General features: G+C 37.7%; 1 long non-coding RNA gene across 1 annotated transcript; it reads left to right on the plus strand.

The window, feature by feature from the left end:
• Positions 1-5,499: 5,499 nt before the first annotated feature.
• Positions 5,500-10,955, plus strand: LOC119526584. Its single transcript, XR_005215212.1, has 2 exons — positions 5,500-8,700; positions 10,265-10,955. It is a non-coding gene; the product is annotated as an uncharacterized LOC119526584 (long non-coding RNA).
• The last annotated feature ends 13,684 nt before the right edge of the window (positions 10,956-24,639 follow it).

Below are 24,639 nucleotides of genomic sequence, written 5' to 3' on the forward strand. Positions count from 1 at the left end.
TTTCATTTCCGTAAGTTCTGCCAATTGTTTTTTCAAACTTTTGAGTTCTTATGTTTGCCTAATTCTTCTTTATATCCTTCATCTCTTTTGCCATATCTTCCCTCAAGTCAATGATTTGATTTCTGAATTGACTTAGGAGATTTGATTAATAATCAGCTGTTTCAATTCCTGTATCTCAGTTGAAGTGCAAGTTTGTTCCTTTGACTGGGACATATCTTCACTCTTTGTAGTGTGATCTGTAATTTTCTGTTGTCTAGGCATCTGGTTTCCTTGATTACCCAATCAGATTTTTGAGACCAGACTGGCCCAGTTTATCAAGAGGTGCTTGTATTCAGTATCAGGTTTCCATGCGGGTGAGACCCAGAAGATTATCAAACTTTCCTGTGAGGCCTCTAGACTATGCTTTTCCTATCCAGCAGGTGGTGCTTGTCAGCCCGCAGCTCCCCATGAGTGTAAAGAGGTGTGTTGTATTTAATTCTCAGTGGACCCTGTGCGGGACAGAGACCAAGGGTATCAGGAAGCCAAGCTTAAGCTGTTTCTTTTTTTTTTCCCCAGACCCTGAGGTCTGAGTCCTCTGAGGGAGGGCCACCACTTGACTTTTTCCTTTGGCTCTCACTATCTTAACTCTGTTATTGCCCGGGTCAGTGCTGACAATTGAAAATGCCTAAGGCTTTCTCTAATGAGCTACTTGGAATGAGAAAGAGAGAGAAAAAAGGAAAAAGCAAGAAAGTCCCCTTTGCAGAGCCAGTCCCCAGTCCTCAGATCACCAGGCCAGAACAGCAGTTCGTACCTGGTTCTCTATGCCCCACTTCTTGGGACACAGCCCTTTTCCAGTATTCTGAGCTCAGTGGACTCCAAAAGCCTCTGTTTTTATTTACTTATGTACTTTTTACCATCAGCCCCGCCTCGTCTCTGCCAGCATAAACCTCAGGGTTCCCTTCCTGCTTGCTCTGGGTTTATCTGTGCTCATAGCATATATTCAGTAGTACAAAAATTTTTAAATTAAAACCACAATTGTAGCTTGAGTTTTTCAGCTCAGCCTGCTGTGTCTGCAGTTTGGGGCATTTTACTTACAGTTCTATGCTGTGATCACAGCTGTTCCACCCATTCCTGATTGATGTATGATGTTGCCTGATCACGGATGTCCCCCTATCAGTTGTTACAGACTATTTTCTAGTTGTTCTTGGCAATTTACTAGTTGTTCTAGGGGGCTAACTATATTCCACACCTCCCTAGGCCACCACCTTGCTGTGCCTCCACAATGAAAACTTTGGTGCATCAATGGACAATTCTAGAAAGTGAATACAATGTACACAGTAGGAGAAAATCATATATTTGGTAAGGGTTTATAATCTAGAATATATAAGGAACTCCTACAACTCAACAACAAAAAGATAAATGTAATTTTAAAAATAGGTGAGGGACTTGACCAGACATTTCTCCAAAGAGGAATTACAAATGCAGAATAGCACATGAAAAGCTGCTTAACATTATTAGTCATTGAGGAAATACAAGTCAAAACCACAGCGAGATACAACTTCACTCCTACTAGGATGGTGTGCCAGTTTGAATATATTGTGTCCCCCAAACGCCATTATCTTTGATGTAATCTTGTGTGGGCAGATGTTATCAGTGTTGATTAGACTGTAATTCTTTGATTGTTTCTTTGGAATGTGCCCCACCCAGCTGTGGGTGATGACTCTGATTGGATAATTTCCATGGAGGTGTTGCTCCACCCAGTCAGGGTGGGCCTTGATCAGTGGAGCCATATAAATGAGCTGACTCAAAGAGAAGGAACTCAGTGCAGCTGTGAGTGATGTTTTGAAGAGGAGCTACAGACAAGAGGGACACTTTGAAGAAAGCACAGGAGCTGCAGTCGAGAGAAAGTTTGAAGATGGCCGTTGAAAGCACTCTTGCTCTGGAGAAGCTGAGAGAGGAGAAATCTCCAGGTGCAACTAAGAGTGACATTTTTGAGGAACTGCAGCCTAGAGAGGAACGTCCTGGGAGAAAGCCATTTTGAAACTAGAACTTGGAGCAGACGCCAGTCATGTGCCTTCCCAGCTAACAGAGGTTTTTCCGGACACCATTGGCCATCCTCCAGTGAAGGTACCTGATTGTTGATGTGTTACCTTGGACACTTTATGGCCTTAAGACTGTAACTGTGTAACCCAAATAAACCCCTTTTATAAAAGCCAGTCCATTTCTGGTGTTTTGCATTCCGGCAGCATTAGCAAACTAGAACAGATGGCTATTATTAAAAACAAAAAATAAGAAATGTTGGTGAGGACATGGAGAAAACTGCAACCCCTATGCATGCTGGTGTTTGAATGTAAAATGGTGCACCCACTGTGCAAAACAGTTTGATGGTTCCTCAGAAAGTTAAACATGGAGCTGTCATGTGACCCAGCAATTCCATTTATGGGGTATATACCCCATAAAACTGAAAACAGGACTCAAGTGTGTGTGTGTGTGTGTGTATACCCATGTTCATAACAGCATGATTCACAATAGCTAAAAGGTAGAAACAAATGTCCATCAACTGATGAATAGATAAACAAAATGGGGCATGAACATACAATGGAATATTATTCAGCCACTAAAAAGAATGAAGTTCTGATACATGCTACAACATGGATGAAAACTGAAGACATCAGGCTAAGTAAAATAAGCCAGACAAAAGGACAAATAAAACATGATTCCACTTATATGAAATATCTAGAATAGGCAAATTTATAAGAGACTGAAAGTAGATTAGAGGTTACCAGGGGCTGCACAGAGGGGGAAATAGGAGAGTTATTGCCTAAAAGGGATGCAGAGTTTCTGTTTGGGGTGATGAAAAGTTTTGGAAAATACATTGGTGATGGTTGCACAACACTGTGAATATCATTAATTCTACCGAACTCTACATTTAAAAAATGGTTAAAATAATAAAATTTGATGTATATTTTACCAGAATAAAATTTTAAAAAGAAAACAAAAACAAAAAATCAAACAGCCTTTTTTAAATGGTTACATATCTAAATCAAAATAAAACAAAAAGAGTCACCAGGGGAGAAATATCCATTACCCCAAACCAGCCCCTTCTCCTTGATGCTTGTGATCTTCTCCACCTATCTCACACACAGCCTTATTTGAAAAGAGAATAAAGAGAAAGACAGTAAAAATTAAGACAGAAAACATAACTCCTACTGTAATGGTCTTTTCAAAACAGTCTCCAATAGTTTACAATGGATGGTGGAAATCTTGGCATCACCTTCTCTTCGACACTGTTTTTACTATACATTTTTAATTTGCATACTCCCAGGGCAAGAAAATATACTGCATGTTTTAGAAGTCCCTGTCCAGCCTCTGCACATGATGGAACTGGCAACTTGAGATACTAGAATAGAAGACTCCCAGTTTTCCTACCAGGCTCTTATCTTCTCTTTTCAGTGTGGTCCTCCCCCAGAGAGCATTGATTCCATCCACTGCCACCAGCAGATGAAAAATACCCAAAGAGCTTTGCCTCTTTAGCTCTTTTAGCACAACCCCAACTGCATCTGTGGCATTCTTCACCCGTGTTATGCCCTGTAGGGAAAGAGACAGTGGCTTACATCCCTGTAACAGGCCTTCTCTGTTTACATCACGATACACATGCAGTGTCTTTTCCTTTACCTGTTCAATCACTTCTCCCAGAGGGCTGCCTGTCTCTATGCTGTCTCGCTTATTTCACACATACTTCTCTTGAACTTTTATCTAAAAACAAACACACAAAATAATGCCCCCCCCAAAAAAAAAGCCTAAGGGTGAATCCATCTCTAGTTGAGATGCTAGGAGGCTAAGATTAATAGGAGTCATTTTTGTTTTAAGACATTTTTTTTAATTGTGAACTTTAACATATATACATAACAGTGAGAACTTTCAAAGTACGATCCAAGTAGTTGAGAGAAAATTTAGTAGAAACTACTGAACAAGTAGTTAGAAAATTTTGAAAATGTTATGGGTTTCAATTCAACAATTTCAGTTATTTCTACTGTTATAAAATATAACATATATACAGAAAAGTTTTAACTTTCGATGTACAGCTCAACAGGTAGTTATATAAGCAATTTCAAAAACCATTATAGGTTACATTTCCACAGTTTCAGTTGTTTCCCTATTGTGAAATATAGGGTATATATAGAAAGTTAAAAACTTTCAAAGCACAATTCAATGAATAGCTATAGAGCAAATTTCAAAGAATGTTATAGGTTACAGTTCCACCATTTCAGTTTTCTTTCTAGCTATTCTAATAGCCTAGGATCTAGTATATATATAGATTGTTTCAGTATTGGTAATCCTTTGTTAAATCCTGTTTTGTCTGTTGCTACACCTACCTCTCGTTTAATCTCTTTCTCAATCTTCAGGGGTGTCTAGGCAGTGACCACCCTAACTTGTTCATATTGAAAGTGAGTGTTGACAGTATGAGGAAGCGGGCTGCATCTGATTGTTATTCTTAAAGAGGCTGTTGCCTCTGGGTTTTAGGACTTGTCTGGCATTGGAACACTCTGGAAGATTTAAATTTCTGAGAGATAAAACTTAGTGAGTGACTCTTTTATAGAATCACAGATAGGGACCTATGTATTTCGGGACTACTGTTGGTAAGGACATAGCATACTGGGACCATTTGGAATATCTAGCTGGAGCTTGCATAAGAGAAACCTCCAGGATAGTCTCTTGACTCTATTTTATTTGAGATTTCTTTGCCACTTTAACCTTATTCTGGTATTTTCTTTTCCCCCTTTTGATCAAGTAGGCATTTCTAATCCTCACTGCCAGGGCCAGGCTCATTCCTGGGAGTTGTGTCCCATGGAGCCAGGGAGAGTCATTCTCCTGGGAGTCACGTTCCATGTGGATGGGAAGTTAATGAATTTATTTGCTGAGTTGGGTTTAGAGAAAATCCACATCTGAGCAACAAAAGAGGTTCTCTGGAGGTGCCTCATAGGCATAATTATAGGAAGGCTCAGCTTCCATTTACAGACCTAAGTTTCACAAGAGCAAGCCTCAAGTCAGGGTGTGATTTATTAAATAGTGGGTTCCTAATTTCACTTAATATATATTCTGTCCCAAGATAAACTGTCAGTTTCTCACATTATCTTCACTTAGTTGTACAGTCATCATTACTCTCAACTTTAAACAATTATCATAACATACAACATCCCAGAGCTCTTATCAGCTGCTAATTATTCATCCCTAATATTATTGTAGTGCTGATAAGATATTCCTATTAAATATAGTCTATAATATGTAATGGGTAATTTTTCCATATACCATCTGTTGTTAACTCTTTGTAACAGTGTCATACCTTATAAGTTATCATGCTACTACTATTTATGTTTGTACTGCTACTTTGTTACATGTCTTTAAGCTGCAATTTACGAACATGTTCACCTTCAATGCATCACTGATACTTAACAGTCCCATTAACGAACCATAATCACACCTGTCCATTCCCATATCAAGTTCACCCTAATTATCATATATGTATATATTAGATTATCATTCCCCCTTCACTAGCTTCTGTCTTTCTCTACGCCCCCAAAATTCTACTTTATAATACACCTATTTTACATTTTTCATGGAGTTCACATTAGTGGTAACACAACATCTCTCCTTTTATGTCTGGCTTAATAGAAGTCATTTTAATCTATTTTTCAGGTCCTGTAAGAGACCTTTGTAAGAGTATACAAGTAAACATTTACTAGCCCATTCTGCCTTGAGCTTTTTAAAAAAACGCGTAAGGGATTCTTATTTAAAAGGTCAAGGATGAAGCCTTCGCATCTGCATTTTTAACAAGCTCCTCATCTAATCTGATGTGATTCTCATTTACATACAGAGTTGAAAACCCTGGTATACAGATCATATCCAAGGATCAGTGGAATAAAGAACAATCTTACCAATATATTTCAGGTTTCCAAAACAAATTTGGACAAAACTATGTAGTTTAAAATGCGCCTAAAGAGGTTTTTGAGGCTGTGACCTTGGGAAAGTCAGTGAATCAATCTGGATTTCACTTCACCACCTACAAATTGGGAAGAGCTTTCTGCTGCCTCTTTAATTCACTTGGATAAATCAGTTTCAAGTTGTGAACCTACGCTGAGCAAAATGTATGAAAGAAATACAAAATGGTATAGTAACTAACTGAAATATCAGTTCTCCACGGTGTACCATGTACTCAGAGCTCAAAGAAGACACAACCTATATAGACTGTGAAACACCAATCTTCTGGGAATCTAGTCACCTGGCTCAGCAAGCATTTATTGCAGTTTTGAAATTCTTCAGCCGGGTTGAACCTCTAAGGGTTGATGAAAGTGCTGTTTGTTTGTTGTAGGTGGATTGCAGAAGATCCCCACAATTTTTCACCCAACAATGAGCTAACAAAAGGCACAAGAAAGCAAAGTAGACAGAAACTTACTTATTTAACTAATAATACTCTATGCTTCTTTATGTTGTGGGAAACGTAATTTTTAGTTTCCCCTATATATTTTGTAAATCCTTCTTGCTTCTGGGGTTTGCCCTATCCATTAACCAAATACCATTACAATCAGTACACAAAGCATACTAAGTGGATTAAATGTCATCTCTGCTTCCCGGCAGTTTTTAAAGCTAAGTCAGAAAATGTGGATTGCTTACAACACTGAACAAAGGTACATGCAGAGTGTGAGGGAGGGAGATTTTAAGATCCGTCCTGACAACCCTAGAATGCTGAGAAATAGTACTATGTCAAAGGCTCAAAGGATACTCAAAATTGTTAACTGATAGCATTAAACCCTGTGGTGACCTTGAAAGCTTGAGTTCATGTTTTCAGGCGTTAAATCAGTGTGAGGACTGCTAAGCCAACACACTTCGTTCTTAGTATCAAAAGGCTCCAGGGAGCTTTTAGCTGAATTTCCTCTTGACGCATGTATTTTATCTTGCAACTTGCTTGGCACTCGTATCATGAAGAAATCATCAAGAACTAGCTCAGAGTGCTCTACGTCTGGAGCAAAGGCTTTTCCTTTAAGCCTTCAGAGCACTGTCAGAAAATTAAAGCCACAGGGTTAACCCATAACATAAATTGTCATGGTGAAGATAGGAACTTCTTACCATCTGGGATATGCAGTATCAGCCAGTTCTGTTCTGCACAGAAATGAATAGCATGCCAGAATGAGGGTTTTTGCTCATCCCTTCTCTCCATCTAAAATACTTGTTGTTAAAGAAAACATCACAAGAAGGGAAACTTCTGTTAACAGCAAGCACTCCTGTATCTATTTTCCCCATCTGATGGGGAACGCATTAGCCAGAGGGTCCAGACAGGCAGGAAAGGACACAGAGAACATACTGTACAGGTGGATGAGCAAAATTGGGATTTTTCAGGTAATGCAGAAGCTCTAGGGCTGGTTTCTTACCATCAGGGAAGCTTCACTGAACATCTTCATCTAATAAAAAGGAGAAAGAGGAAAGAGAGGGAGAGGGTAGGGTGTGGTATTCACTGAGCCTAATACAGCAACCACAGGCACCAAATTGCATGTCTTTAGTTTATGCAGTTTGGAGAAGTTGGGTTGATATTTAATTCAAAAATCTACCCCACGTAATTTAACTGAAGTCGGAATACATTACCCTATACCAAGTAACATAGTCAGCTTTTGATTATTCTTGTGAATGAAGCACAGATATACTAGTTAATCAGAATCTATAAATAACTCAGACATCTCATAATATAAGTGTGCCACATTTAGGGTTGAGGTAAATATTTTAAGCATGTAAAGCACTTAAAGTACCTGACACATGGCAAGCATTCAATAAGCGTTAATTCTTTTAAATTTAATTTTAGTTAATTCTTATTCTAACCATCTAGACTTCTCTAAAACTATATATAAGGCAGCTCAGGAGCTGGTGTGGTCAGCTCTCCCACAACTGATGGTATGTCTTATACCATCAGCAAACTGACATCAGTTTATGTGTTCATTTCCTTTTTATGACTAGAGTACTTTCATGGAAAATTTTTGGAAGCACTGATATGTGTGAAAGCGATGTGCAAATGAATTTGCAAATAAATATCTAAACACATACTGTTCACAAGTACATTAGATAAGATTTTAAATCGTGTATTTTTGAAAGGAATCTCAAGAAAACAATTGGATTGGAGATGTAACAGATAGGTCAGTGCAAACAATATAAAGTGCAACCTTTGAAAACACAGATATTAAAACAGAAATTCCAGATTAGGTAATGATGATATTACAATAAATAAACAATGGCGAGGGCTCTGGCCTTCACTTACATGGATATTATGAAAGAATGAATGAATAATTTCCTCTAGAGACTGGTAGTTAAACCTGTCTGAAAGCAACTTTAAATAGTTAATTAAAAATAGGCCCTCCCAATCCTGAAGCTAGAGATTCTACTGTGAAGTCTTGGAACAATTTAAAATGCTATTACAGATGATTCCCTCTGGATGTGTCCTAACTATTTCTAATCTCAAAAAATGCTTTATGACAAGGCTGTCTATGTCTCTAATCTAGAATTAGCTCTCATATTGGTGTCTCATCTGATTTCCTTAAAGCAGAGTGAAGAAATGACATCTTCTGGCTCCTAAGCTAAAAAATCACCTGAACAAATTTGATAATTCCTTAAGAAGGAATAATTTCTGAGGATGAAAATAATTCAGCAGGAGCTATAAGAACCAATGATGCCAATAAAGTATGTTTATCGTTAATCATGAGTTCTTTCAATGGCTATAAAGCAACTCAAGATTATACAGTTTGTGTTGAAGTTTTGGCCCAAAATTAGTTTCTGAAAAATCCATAAGAAGTAAACAATGCTGCATCTAATCCTAATGTCACTTCCATTCAGCTCAAGAAGGTATTATGTGGCCCCACCCTACACATAGCATATTAACTATTTTCATGATATTTTGCTCAGGCAAATATTTTTTTTTAACTTTATTGAAAAATTAAAAAACAAACAAACATACAAAACAACAATTCAAAGAAAACAAAGGAATCAGCAAAACAAATAAACTAAAATAACTACTTTGTTTGAAACATGTTCCTACCATACCACAAGAAAATTAACAAAATATAACCAAAGGAATAAGAAAAACCAAATAACCACATTGAAGCTAATTTTTAAATGCAATAGCTTATTTTATCCTTTATCATAAAATTAAAAAAAATTCAAACAAAACAAAACAAAGGAATAAGAAAAACAACTAAAATAACTGCATTGCTTCCAACATGTCCCTACCATACCCCAAGAAAATTAACAAACCTAACAAAACAAAGGAATAAGAAAAACAAATAATCTAAAATAATTACATTGCTTCCAACATGTTCCTATTGCACCCAAGAAAATTTACAAACCATAATCATTCCTGAGCATTCCCATAACATTGAGATTACCCTCAATAGCGTATCTGTTCTATTAGATTATTGTTCCCCCTTCACTAGTTGCTATCTCTAGGTCCCCTACATTCTGCAATATAAAATACTTATTTTACATTTTTCACAGAGTTCACATTTGTGGTAACATACAATATTATCTCTGTGTCTGGCTTATTTCACTCAGCATTATGTCTTCAAGGTTCATCCATTTTGTCATGTTTCACCACCTTGTTCCTTCTTACTGCTGTGTAGTATTCCATCATGTGTATGTACCACATTTTGTTTATCCACTCATCTGTTGAAGGACATTTGGATTGTTTCCATTTCTTGGCAATTGTGCATAATGCCACTATGAACATCGGTGTGCAAATATCTGTTCGTGTCACTGCTTTCAGATCTTCTGGGTATATACCGAGAAGTAAAATTGCTGGATCGAAGGGTAACTTGATATCTGGTTTTCTAAGGAACCGCCAGACTGTCCTCCAGGGTAGCTGTACAGTCCCACCAGCAATGAATAACAGTAACAATTTCTCCACATCCTCTCCAGCATTTGTAGTTTTCTATTTGTTTATTGGCAGCCATTCTAATTGGTGTGAGATATCTCATTGTGGTCTTAATTTGTATCTCCCTAATAGCTAGGGAAGATGAACATTTTTTCATGTGTTTTTAGTCAGGCAAATATTAAATTCACTTTAACATTTATCTGAATGCCTATGTTTCTAGAAACCTGTTGGGTAACACAAAGAAAACAGATGGCTATTGCTTATTTATTTAAGAATACTTTAGGGTGGTTAATAGAAGCTAAACATTGGCTTAAGGTAACTGTAGCAATTGTGCTATTCACAAAAGATAATCACCAGCTGAATTTATCTGTTTTTCAGATTCAAATTTCATCTTCTATGGTTTTCTACTCACTCAATCCCATCCCTCTGCTATCAACAGTCTGTGTTCTGGGCTCCCCACAATTCCCTGTTTTGAGCACCTGCATTAAAAAGCGGGGAGGCAGGCCATGGGGAAATACAGTCTTCAAATCCTGGAAGGGGATGTTGTAGTGTTGACCTTCATGCTGCTCCCAATGCTTGGCCTATGAAATCAAAATGCAAACAGGTAATGGCGACTCACACAAAGTGACAAAAACTTTGCAAAAGTATATCGGCCTTATTAGACCGTGCTGGAGAAACACTCATCTACCAGAGCTGGAAAAGATATCTTTCATTTCTTATCTTAGACAAAAATGCTGGTGGTTGTCCCCAAATCCACGGTGTGTATATGAAGCTACTGGTGGCTTGAATGATGAAGCCAGTTGCTCAGCAACTAGATGTGGGAATGCCAGAGACAATTCCTGCCATCTGGATTCTTCTATAGTGTATACAGAGATGCTCCAGTCATGTGACAAGATCATCTGCATGCTGCTGTTTCCATAGAAACCCCAGAGGAAGTGGCAGATAAAGGGACTACAATTTCAGAGGAAGCTGAAAGATATTTCAATGACCTCATTCATTTATTCCATTCCATTTTATGCTTGTGAAAATAGGTAAGCACTAGAGACATAAATAAAACAGACCCTGCTGAGATGGTGTTTTGGGTAACGGTTATTTTTTTCTTCTGCACAGCCCATGTTAACATGGGAAGACTCAGACAGCAGGGACAGGGATAGAAGGGGAGGAAAACAATGTTATTCATTACCTTCACATTTAAGGACAGACCGCACAGCTAATTTCATTTATGAGAGGCATAACAATTCTGAGGAAGGAGAAAAGAAATCAATATCTAGTCTAATGGGACCTGAACTAGAAAATGCAACACTGGATACTGCTAGAATGCTGGCTTCTGCTGACAAACTTAATTTTAAATGCTGCTTTTCTCATAACATAATTAGTTCTCAGACACTAGGAAGTTCATTTAGAAAAGTGGAAAATAGCACCAGATTGGTTATTAGGAAAAATGGGTTCTGTACCTGTCCTACTATGTGATGTTCAGCAAGTAATTTGATTTCTCTAGCATTCTTCATAGCAGAGGTTGGTAAACTATGGCCAACCACCTGTTTTTGTAAAGAAAAAGTTTACTGGAACACAGCCATACCCATTTGATTATGGCAGAGTTGAGTAGTTGTGAAAGAGTTGGTCATGGTCCACCAACCAAAATATTTACTATCTGGTCCTTTAAGGAAAGATCAATAATAACTGCTAAACTTACCTTGTAAGGAATTGAACTTAGTAAGTATTTACTTTGTACCTACTGTGCCCAGCAAAATCCTTGGCACTATGGGGAGTTCACTGGTAGGAATTAGATGAGAACACATGTGAACTTATCTGTTATCTCTATCAGGCACTGGGGAGGTCTGCATTCTGAAGTGCTGACTCAGTTGCACTGTCTGTCTGACTGTATGTAAACCTGCTAATAACTTTAGTTTTCAGTTTTCCTGATATTTAAATGAGGAAAGCAACACAAATTATAAGCCCTGAAACAAATCCATATACACATTAGCAATTCACCAGGTCACTCTCACTGTGCGGGAAATAGCTCTGGGACTTTCAACTGAACCTGGTTATCTAGGTGAGCAGCAATGCTTTGGGGTGCCTGGGTCCCCATATGCAAAAAATATCTAGGGTTCAAATGCAAAAGAAAGTTTTAGTGTTTTGGAGTGGTCAGGCTTTTTATATTTGCTGTAACAGTGAGGGTGTATGTCATGTATGTAATGGGAAAATACCAGTAATATACATTTTAATTCTATATAAAAGGGTCCTTGTTATTATTTATAAATTTACAAGTCTAATCATATTAGTGATACCCTGATTCTGTTACAGCTTGTGTGTTGCCATGTCAGGGTTCTGTCCCATATGGGAACAAACAAATCTGTTAAGAGATTGTTTGGGAGCGTAGCACAGCCAATTACAACCCAAAGCAGGAAACTTCTTTAATGTTTTTGCCCACAGTGATGAATGGCGACCAATATTGTACAATTCTCATCTGTTTAATAATCCATAGTCACCTCAGTTATCATGGGATTAGTGCAATGTTCCTCACTGTTTCATAGTTATAATTACACGCCCTGCAACAATCTTCCTGCTAGCTGCGCCCTATATGTAAAGCATCCAGCTAAGTGATGTGTAGGCAACTCAGGGAACTGCACACTGAAACCTCTTAACCAGGGAGGTGGGGAGAGATGAGATTTCAGGAGACAAATCTGAGGAAATGCTAAGGAGAGAACCCTAAAATTGAGCTTAAAGATAACAGGCCTTATGTAAAAGTGAAAAGATGCCAGTATGAGGGAAAGATTAGGGTATGAAGCCAGTAGAAGAAAAACAGGGATGTGAGAGAAATGGAAAATGGGAGTTGCTTGATAAATCAATAGATAATATGAAAGTTGCCTGTATTTATATTTACTCTCATCAAACAGCTTCTTGAGTACAGAAAATATATATTCCTTTTTTGTACTCCCCCTTATAACACTTACAACTACTTTATTAGAAGATTGTAAACTCCAGCCTGTTCATTTTTCATAGTCCATAAGATTTGTCCTCCCAAATCATAGGTTTACCTTCAGCTAATCAAAAAGCTTGTATGGATCCCTATTACTGTCAAAATAAGTCTTAAATTCCTAAGTATGATAATCAAGCCCACTGTGATGACTTCATATGACCTGTCTAGTCTCATTACTTCATAAAACTCCAGCCATTCAACCATGCTAAAACATGTGTTTCACCTTTATTCCTATACTTCTCATTCTACTTCAACTTCCCTCTCTCCCTATTTAAATTTTACCCATCCTTCAAGGCTCATCTCAGATGACACATTCTCTGGGAAAATTTGCAGACACCTCCAGTCAAAAATAATTATCCTTCCCTCTTTGCTAATAGCACTTTCTTTGTATTGCCTGACAGTTTTACTCTGCCTTGAACTGAATGTGTGGCTGTTAACCGAGTACCCACAGAATGCTAGGCACTATAGTGTTTTACATGCACTATTTTCAATCCCCAAATCCTAGAAAATAAGTAAAATAGTATCATCCCTATTTTACAATGGGGTTAACTAAGAAACTAAGGTTCAAGAAGTTAAAAAATTTTGCCTAAGGTCATGGAGTTTGTAGGGGTAGAGTCAGAATTCAAATCCAAGTCTTTCCAACTCCAAAATCTCTGTTCTTTTCATTATAGCATGTTATCTTACATATGTCTCCGATCCTAGGCCACAGACACTTGGGAAATAAAGGATCATCATTTTATTCATCTTTGAAACTCCTTCTCAGAGTACCTAACACATTACAAATATTTTGTAATCATAGATTTCAAGACAAAATAAAAAGGTAACATAGTAGAATTGTTCCAACTTTGTCTGAGAATGTATGATGGGAAATTAACTGTGTCCACCCCACCTCCCTTGCCTCTAGTCCCTACTCATATACACACTACTCTTTGTTACGTTGTCATTGAGAATACAAGGTTTGTTACCACAGCGTAGCATTCTGATAGTACTACTACTCAATTTTGTCTTCTTTAGAGAAAGTACCATGTCTCTTTACAAAATCGCAGTCAAGTGAAAAATGAAAGATATTCAAGGGCCACGAGATGGTGCTATTTCTACAGCAGTCCTATGATTTTAGAGTTAGGCTTTTTGCAGCAAATTAAAAGCTAGCAAAATGGATTCCTTACTTCTTACAGTGCTTTATGTGGCACCACTCAGCTAGTCTCATTTCCAGAGAAAACCACCACATATACAATTGCCTCTGCATGGTTTCCAAATAAAGATCCTACAGTTCCTGATGGGAAGGCATTCGTGAATCAATCAAGAAGGTCACCCTGAACCAAACAATGAAAACCAAAATATTCTCACCAACATATATCCAGTCTGGCCTGAGGAGGTATGTTCTGTCTAGTATTAAGGAGAAATATCAGACTTTTAGTATACTAACTTTAGACCAGAATCTATCCCTCTGTGGATCCCTTTTATTTTTATTTTTTAATAAAGGGTTATTTGATGTTAGGTTTATCATGAACCCCTAAAAAAATCAGTAGGAAGGGCTGCTTCTCTAGAAAATCGAATCTGCAATTTAATTTTCAGATGAATGTGCCCAAGTTGAATTGATGAGTGGTTCACCATGACTAAACTGTACAATGTGGTTTATGTTGAATACCTGCTTTCCTTCTGGGGATCTTGAATTTTGGTACATGCTAGGCAGACAATGCCTACGTGACCAGACCCCAATAAAAACTCTGGGAACTTTTAACAGACTTCCCCAGTAGACAATGTTTCACCTGTGCTGTCACAACTTGTTGCTGGATGAATTAATTGCAGTCTGCATGAGTCCACTGGGAAAGGACTCTTGGAAGCTTGTTACTGGTTTCTCCTGGACTTTGCCCAGTGCCTTTTTCCTTGCTAATTTTGCTTTGTATCATTTTGCTGTAATAAATTGCAGCTGTGAGTATGACTAGATGCTGAGTTCTGAGTCCTCCTAGCAAATCAAAGAACTTAGGGGTGTTCTTGGCAACCCCTAACACAAATACCCAGAGCCTGGCATCCAACATTACCTTGTGCCCATCTCCATGTGTCATCCAATACCACCTGTCTCCAACACCACCCAATATCCATCTCTGACGAGCTCAATTTTCTCAGCTCTGCCAACCTCCAACTTTATCAACCTCAATTCTTCCTAAAACTCCCCATTTTAACTACCTCAACCTTTATGCCTCCAGTGTTGTCCCTCAATCTGTGACCAGCTAAACCCACACCAATTGCTAAACCTCCATGTCTATTGATTGGTAACCCTATACCCTCAAACCCAATCTCAATTCTCCTCATTCCCAAACTACTCATGACTCCAGTGCTATTCTGAGAGTATCTTGCTCAACCAAAGCTGCTCCCAAATTTTCCCAAACATTACTGTGTGACAGCTGTGGGTTACAGCTCTGGAAGAGGGGAGCTGGTTCCAAGAGAAGAAACAGTGACTGACATGGTCCTAATCTCACCTCCTTTTCCCCTAGTCATGCCCATGGTCATCATGGCCATCACTCTGGACATATTTAAACACTTTGGGAAATGCTGATCACAAAAATGTGAGAAATTATGGTTTATAAACCTTGGGTATTATAAACCCATATTCTCCAAAATTTCAGTCAAAAAGATGTGCTATGAAAAGTCTTACATAGAACACCAAAAGAATGATCCGCAAAAGAAACTGATGAAGTGGAGTCATCAAAATTAACAACCTAAAAAAATGTTTTTTTAATTGTAAAATAGAACATATATACATAGAAGTGATAACTTTCCAAGGGCAATTTAACAAGTAGTTAGAGTGCAAATTTCAGAGAATATTATAGGTTACAGTTCCACAGTTTCAGTTATTTCCTTAATGTGAACTATAACATACATACAGACAGGTAGTATCTTTCAAAGTATGATTCAACAAGTAGTTATATAGGAAATTTCCAAAGTTGTTATGAACTATAGTACTATAGTTTCAGTTATTTCCTTATTGTAAAATATAACATATATACAGAAAGGTGATAGCTTTCAAATTACAATATAACAAGTAGCTAGAGAACAAATTTTAAACGATGCTATGTATTACAGTTCCACCATTTCAATTCTTTTCTTCTAGCTATTCTAATACCCTAGCAACTAAGAAAAAGAAAATTATATAAAGATTCAGTGTTCATAATTCTTTTGTTAAATTCCATCTTGCCTGTTGCTATCCCTTCCTCTAGTTTAATCACTTCCCGATCTTTAGGGATGTCTAGGGAGTGACCACCCTAACCTGTTCATGTTGAAAAGGGGTGTCAACTTTATGAGCAAAGTGGACACATCTAGTTGATGCTATTGCCTCTGGGTTTTGGGACTTAGCTGGCATAGGAGTTCTCTGAAGCATTTAAGCTTCTGAAGAATAAACTTAGTGAGTGAAACTTTTTATAGTGTCTCATATAGAGATCTGAGTATTCTTTAAGGTTTTCGGGACTACTGTTGACTTGGGCTTACTGTACTGTGGTCATTAGGTATATTTAGGTGAAGCTTGCATAGGAGTAACCTTCAGGATAGCCTCTTGACTCTATTTGTATTCTCTCTGTCACTGAAACCTTATTTTGTTGTTTTTCTTTTCCACCTTTTGGTAAAAAAAGCATTCTCAATCCCTTGATGCCAGGGACAGGGTCATTCCCAGAATCTGTGTCCCACATTGCCAGGGAGACTCATTCGCCTAGGGGGACCCAGTCCCATATCGGGGGAGGTGATGTTTTTATTTGTAGAGTTAGGCTTAGAGAGAGAAAGTCCAAATTTGAGCAACAGAAGATGTTCTCTGGAGGTGACTCCTAGACATAATTATAGGTGGGCTTAGTCTCCCCTTTACAACCATAAAGTTTCACCTGAGCAAGCCTCAAGATCAAGGGCTTGGCTTATAAAGTAGGGGGCTCCTAAGTTCACATAGCGTATGTTATATCCATGATAATCCAACCATAACTCACATTATCACTTAGTTGCTTGATCCTCATCACTCTCCATTTTAAACAATTCTCATGAACCAAAACAAGCTCATAGCTCTTGTCAGCCCTTACTTATTTGTCCCTAGTATTGTGTAGTAGTAATATGGTATTCCTATCAATTATAGTCCCTAATATGCAACATGTAGATTTTTCCCATATACCCTTCTGTTGTCATCTCTCTATGGTAGTGTCATACCTTAGCAGTATATCATGCAAGCACCTGTATATAACTGTGGTGCTGATATGTCGAAATCTGCCTTTAAACAACTCCTTTCAATCCTATTTGCCTTCAGTATAATCTGACAGTTATAATCCCATTAACAATTGTCACCCCATCCATTATCATATCTTTGACTTCAATCATTAACATAGCTGAACATACTAGATTATCATTCCTCCACACTAGCTCCTGTCTATCATTAAGTCTCCAATATTATATTATAAGACATTGATTTTACATTGTTCAGAGTTCATAGAAGTGGTAACATAGAATATCTCTCCTTTTTTGTCTGACTTATTTCACTCAGCATTATATCTTCAAGGTTTATCCATGTTGCTATATGCTTTCAGACCTTGTTCCTTCTTACAGCTGCATTGTATTCCATCATATGTATATACCACATTTTGTTTATCCACTCATCTGTTGATGGACACTTGGATTGTTCCCATTTCTTGGCAATTATGAACAATGTTGCTATGAACATCGGTGTACATGTCTTTCATGTCACAGCTTTCAAATCTTCTGGGTATACAGCGAGAAGTGGAATTGCAGGATTGTAGGATAATCTTGTCTTCTGAGAAACCGCTCAACTGTCTTCCACAGCGGCTGTATCATTATAATTCCCACCAGCAATGAATAAGAGTTCCAATTTCTCCACATCTTCTCCAGAATTTATTGTTTCCTGTTTGTTTAATGGCAGCCATTCTTACTGGTGTGAGATGGTATCTCGTGGTTTTGATTTGCATTTCCTTAACAGCTGGTAAAGATGAACGTTTTTTCACGTGTTTTTTAGCCATTTGTATTTCTTCTTTGGAAGAATATCTTTTCATATCTTATGCCCATTTTATAACTGGGCTGTTTGTATTACTGTTGTTAGTTGTAGGATTTCTTTATATATGCAGGATATCAGTCTTTTATCAGATATATGGTTTCCAAATATTTTCTCCCATTGAGTTGGCTGCCTCTTCACCTTTTTGAGAAAGTTTTTTGAGACACAGAAGCTTTTGATTTTGAGGAGTATACATTCATCTAATTTTTCTTTTTTTCACTTGTGCTTTGGGTGTAAGGTATAAGAAGCGACCTCCTAATACTAGGTCTTAAAGATGTTTCCCTACATTATCTGCTAGGAGTTTTATAGTACTGTCTCTTACATTGAAGTCTTTGATCCACTTTGAGTTAATTTTTGTATAGGGTGTGTGGTAGGGGTCCTCTTTCATTCCTTTGGTTATGGCTATCCAGTTCTCCCAGTCCATTCGTTGAAGAACTGTTCTGTCCCAGTTCAGTGGATTTGGGTGCCTTATCAAAAATCAGTTGACCGTATATCTGGAGTCTATTTTCAAACTCTAAATTTGATTTCATTGATCAATATGTCTAACTTTGTGCCAGTACTATGCTGTTTTGATAGCTTTATAGTAGGTTTCAAAGTCTGTAAGTGCAAGTACTCCAACTTTGTTCTTCTTTTTAAGGATGTTATTGGCATTCTGAGACCACTTTCACTTCCAAATAAATTTGAGAACTAGCTTTTCCAAGTCTGCAAAGTAAGTTGTTGGAATTTTGATTGGAATTGCATTGTATCTGTAGATCAGTTTGTGTAGAATTGATATCTTAACAATGTTTTATCTTCCTATCCATGAGAAAGGAATATTTTTTCACATATTTAGATCCTTTTTAATTTCTTCTAGTAAAATTTTGTAATTTTCTTTGTGTAGGTCTTTTACATCCTTGGTTAAGCTTATTCCTAGGAACTTGATTTTTTTAGTTGCTATTGTGAATGGATTCAGTTAGGTCATTAGTAGTGTAAAGGAACGTTACTGACTTACATGCATTAATCTTATATCCTGCCACTCTGCTTAGTTTGTTTATTAGCTGAAGTAGTTGTATCATCAATTTCTCAGGATTTTTCAAATATAAGATCATATCCTCTGCAAGTATTTTGTTTGGGATTTTTGTGTCTGTATTCATTAGGGAGATTGGCCTATAGTTTTCCTTTTATGTAGTATCTTTGTTTGGTTTTGGTATCTGAGTGATATTAGCTTCATAAAATGAGTTAGGTAGTGTTCCTTTTTCTTCAATTTTTTGAAAGAGTTTGAGCGGGAATGTGTCAATTCTTTTTGGAAAGTTTGGCAGAATTCCCGTGAAGGCATCTGGCCGTGGGATTTTATTCGTAGTTAGATTTTTGATGACGGATTGGATCTCTGCTTGTGATTAGTTTGTTGAGGGCTTCTATTTCTTCTTGGGTCAGTCTAGGCTGTTCATGTGTTTTCAGGAAATTTTCCATTTCTTCTGTTGTTCCTTCGGTTATGGCTATCCAGTTCTCCCAGTCCCATTTGTTGAAGAACTGTTCTGTCCCAGTTCAGTGTTTTGTTTTGTTTTGTTTTGTTTTAATTTCTTTGGGATTTATAGTATTATCCCCTTCTCATTTATGATTCTGTTTATTTGGATCTTCTCTCTTTCTGACTTCATCAGTGTAGTTAAGGGTTTGTCAACATTGTTGATCTTCTCAAAGAACCAACTTTTGGTTTTATTTATTCTCTTTTTGTTGTTGTTGTTCTCCAGTTCATTTAGTTCTGTTTTTTTTTATTCAGTTTTATTGAGATATATTCACACACCATACAACCAGTCATCCATGTTTTTTTTTATTCTAGTTCTTTTTTTTTTAATTTAATTTTATTGAGATTGTTCCCATACAATTATCCAAGGATCCAAAGTGCACAATCAATTGCCCATGGTACCATCATACAGCTGTGCATCCATCACAATTTTTTTTTGAATTTTTAGAACATTTTCATTACTCCAGAAAAGAAATAAAGACAAAAAAAGGAAACTCAAATCCTCCCACACCCCTAACCCGCTCCCCCATTATTGACTTATAGTATTGGTATAGTACATAGTTTGTAACAGGTATATATTTTTTTCCTATATGCCCCTCTATTATTAACATCTAGTTCTGTTATAATCCCTATTTCTTTTCATCTACTTGCTTTAGGGTTAGGTTGCTGATCATTCTCTAGCCTCTTCAGTTGTTGAATTAGGTCTTTGGTTTTAGCTCTTTCTTGCTTTTTGATACATGCATTTAGAGCTATAAATTTCCCTCTCAGCACCACCTTCTCTGCATCTGACAGGTTTTGAAATGTTGTGTTCTCATTTTCATTCGTCTCTAAATATTTACAATTTCTCTTGCAATTTCTTCTTTGACCTATTGGTTATTTAGGTGTGTGTTGTTTAACATCCGCATATTTGTGAAAGATCTGTTTCTTGGTGGCTGTTGATTTCTAGTTGCATTCCATTGTGGTCAAAGAATGTGCTTTAAATAATTTCAATCTTTTTAAATTTCTTAAGACTTGTTATTGTGCCACAGCATATGATCTATCCTGGAAACCGTTCCATGGGCACTAGAGAAGAATACATATTCTGGTACTTTGGGATGTAACGATCTATATGGGTCTGTTAAGTCTAATTCATTTATCATATTGTTTAGGTTTGCTATTTCTTTATTGATCCTGTCTAGTTGTTCTACCTATAGAAGAAGAGGGGGGTGTACTGAAGTCTCCCCCTATTATTGTAGACGTGTCTATTGCTTCCTTCATGTTAGCCAATGTTTGCCTCATGTATTTTGGAGCTCCTTGTTTGTGTGCATAAACATTCATGATTGTTATTTCTTCTTGGTGAATTATCCCTTTTATTAATATATAATGTCCTTCTTTGTCTCTTTTGACATCTTTGCATTTAAAGTCTATTTTGTCTCTTATTAGTATAGCTACCCCAGCTTTCTTTTGGTTGCAGCTTTCATAGAATATCTTTTTCCATCTTTTCACTTTCAGTCTCTTTGTGTTTCAGGGTCTAAGAAGAGTCTCTTGCAAACAACATATAGGTGGATCATACTTTAAAATCTATTCTACCAGTCTGTATCTTTTAATTGCAGAGTTTTATCCATTCACATTTTTTATTAAGATTTATTAACATACCATACAATCATCCAAAGTATATAATCCATTGATCACATTACTGTCATATAGTTGTTCATCACCCCGATCAATTTTTTTTAACATTTTCCTTGTACCAGAAAATGTGAAAATAAGAATAAAAAAGAGTAAAAACGGAACACCTAAATTGTATCCCCCCTTCTTCCTCTAGTTTTTTTTTTTTTTTTTTTTTTTGCCCCCGTTTTTCTACTCATTCATCCATACATTGGACAGGGGAGTGTGATCCACATGGCTTTCTCAATCACATTGTCACCCCTCATAAGCTACATTGCTATACAATCGTCTTCAAGATTCAAGGGTTTTCAGTTGTAGTTTGATAGTTTCAGGTATTTACTGCTAGCTATTCCAATTAATTAGAACCTAAAAAGGGTTATCTACATTGTGTGTAAGAGTGCCCACCCGAATGACCTCTTGGCTCCTTTTGGAGTCTCTCAGCCAATGAAACTTATTTCATTTCATTTCACATGCCCCCTTTGGTCAACAGAATGTTCTCCATCCCATGATGCCAGGTCTAGATTCCTCCCTGGGAGGCATATTCCACGTTGCCAGGGAGATTTACACCTCGGGGTGTCAGCTCCCACGTAGGGGGGGAGGGCAGTGATTTCACCTGCCAAGTTGGCTTAGCTAGAGACAGAGGGCCACATCTGAGCAACAAAGAGGCATTCAGGAGGAGACACTTAGGCACAATTAAAAGCAGGCCTAGCCTCTCCTTTGCAGTAACAGTCTTCCCAAGGGCAAGTCCCGTGATACATGGCTCAGCCCATCATACCACCAGTCCCCAGTGTCTGTGAGCACATCAGCAATCATCAAGGTGGGGAAGCCCAACACACCTGCATTCCCCCTCAGTTCCTCATGGGGGCTCTGCATATTTTTTTCATTGTTTTTTAAATTAACTATTAAATATATATACATATATATTACAATAAAAAAATTTCAAACAAGGGAATAAGAAAAAGACAATTAACCATTCACATTTAAAGTTATTACTGTGAAGGGAGTTCTTGACCAGCTATCTTATCCTTTGGTTTTTAATTGTTAGATTTGGTTTTTTTTTTCCCCCTTCTGTCTCTTTTTTCCCTTTAAGTGACCTTACTAATACTCTTCAGTTCTTTGCTCTTCTCCAGACCTCTCTCTCCTTACTTTTTTTCTCAGCTGGTAGAGCTCCCTTTAGTATTTCTTGCAGGGCAGGTCTCTTGTTAACAAATTCTCTCAGCATTTGTCTGTGACAATTTTAAACTCCCTCAATTTTGAAGGAGTGTTGCCAGATAAAGAATTCTTGGCTGGCAATTTTGCTCTTTCAGAATCTTAAATATGTCATACCATTGCCTTCTTGCTTCCACAGTGCCCGCTGAGTAGTCAGAACTTAGTTGTAGTTTGTTTCTCTTGTATGGGGTGACTCATTTCTCTCTTGCTGCTTACAAGAACTTTCTCCTTCTCTTCAGCATTTGACAATCTAATCAGTATATGTCTCAGAGTAAGTTTATTTGGGTTTATTCTATTTGCAGCTCATTGGACATCATTAATTTGCATATTTATGTCATTTAAAAGGTTTGGGAAGTTTTCCTCAACTATGTCTTGAAATCTCTTCTTAGCCCTTTATCCTTCTCTTTCGCTTCTGGGACATCAATGATTCTTATATTTGTTTGGTTTGTGCTGTCCATCATTTCTCTGAGATTCATTGCAAGTTTTTTATTTGTTTTCCCATTTGTTCTTTTGTGTGCTTGCATTCAATTACTGTCCTCAAGCTCACTTTTCCTTTCTTCTGCCTTTTCAAATCTGCTATTGTGCATCTCTAGTATATTTTAAATTTGATATAGTGTCTTTTATTTCTATAAGTTCTGTGATTTTTTTAATTTACTCAGCCAATTTTTCTTTATGCTCTTGTAGAGTCTTGATTTCCTTTATGTCTTTAGCCATCTCATTGAAGTTGTTTTGGAGATTTGTTTGTAACATCTTTAATTAATTGCTCCAAATTTTGTTTCTCTTCTGAATTTTTAACTTGTTCATTTGGCTTGTCCATATCATCTAGAGTCTTCATGTGCATTGTGATTTTCTGGTGGCTTGGGGCATTTGCTTGTCTTGACAGGTTATTTTGGGAAATGCAGGATTATTTGAGCATTTTTATATAATATGGTAAAGCTACAGCCTGCTGGATTGCAGTTTCCCAATCCTACCAGCAAGTGGCACTCTTGAGGTACAGCTTGCTGGAGTGCAGTTTCCCTAACCTACCAGCAGATGGTGCTGTCAAGTAGGTCTTCCCCAAACTTCTCCTGTGGGTGGATTCCAAAATGGGTCAGGAGCCAATCAGTGCACAGGATCTTTGTGTGCACTGAGGACTGCCCGTTCTGGGGCTGCGATGTGGTCCCTGAGCACCTAGGCAGGGAATCTGCTCAAGGGCACCCTGCCAATGGAATGTGGGCCCTGCCTGCCTGCTCCCTGCATGCCTTGCACCCACAAGTCTCTGGGGTATGGGAGTTGCTCCTGATCATCGGTATGGTGCATACTGGTGCTTCTCCCTTCTCTGCTCTCCCTGTTGCACCCTCAGACTCCGTGAAGGGGAAAAGACGCTGCCCACTGGGTTCCCTCACGGGAGCTCCCTGCTGTCTGGCTGTGGAGTTTCACTGCCCCAGCAAACTATCAAGGTAGGTGCACAGGAGTGCAAAGCTGCTGCTCACTCCCTTGTTTAGCAGGGGTCTTGCAGCTGACAGCCTGGATAGCGGGCAGTCTGAACTGGAATGAACTCACCCCAGTTCCTCAGCTTCTGGGTCTCTTCCATTTTTGCTGGCATCCCCTCCTCCTACTGTGGGGGACCCTCTATGGCTGGTCACACCCTGAAACTGCATCCTCTGGCCCCTCTCTAGTTACTTTCTCAGAGAAGCCCATTCCACCTCACCTTCACTTTTACACTGCAAAAAACTGTGGTAAAAGAATGAAAAGCTACAGTTTGGAAGAAAATATTTGCAAACCAAATAACCAACAAATGTCTTGCATCTAGAATACATGACTCTGAAAACTCAACAACATAGTGAGTGTCTTTGTTCTCTGGAAATGTACCTGCAAGTGTTAAATATTAGAGAAGGATGCATGCAAGCTACACTCAAATGTTTAGACTGACAGACAGATAGGCAGAAAGAACCAAATAATAAATGTCACAAAATGCTAAAAGTTGGTAAATCTGGGTATAAGGGTTGAGAGGATATTAAAAAAACAAACAAACAAACAAAAAAACTCAACAGTAAAAACTCAACCATTCAATTAGAAAGTGGTTAAAAGAAACGAACAGATTCTTGACCAAAAGGGAGATATGGATGGAAAATAAGCACATAAAAAGATATGCAAAATCATTAGCCATTATGAGAATGCAAATTAAAACCACAATGAAATATCACTACACAGCTATTAGAGGACTTAAAAAAATAGTGATAAAAGCAACTGTTGGTGAGGATGAGGAGAAACTGGATTGCTGGTAGGAACTTAAAATGGTACTGTTACCCTAGAAATTTTCTCATAAAACTAAATATGTACTTACTTATGACCCAATAATTGTATCTTTGGGCATTTATTTCAGAGAAATAAAAACTCAT

The sequence above is a fragment of the Choloepus didactylus genome, chromosome 2 (assembly GCF_015220235.1).
Source record: "Choloepus didactylus isolate mChoDid1 chromosome 2, mChoDid1.pri, whole genome shotgun sequence".
Taxonomy (NCBI): domain Eukaryota; kingdom Metazoa; phylum Chordata; class Mammalia; order Pilosa; family Megalonychidae; genus Choloepus; species Choloepus didactylus.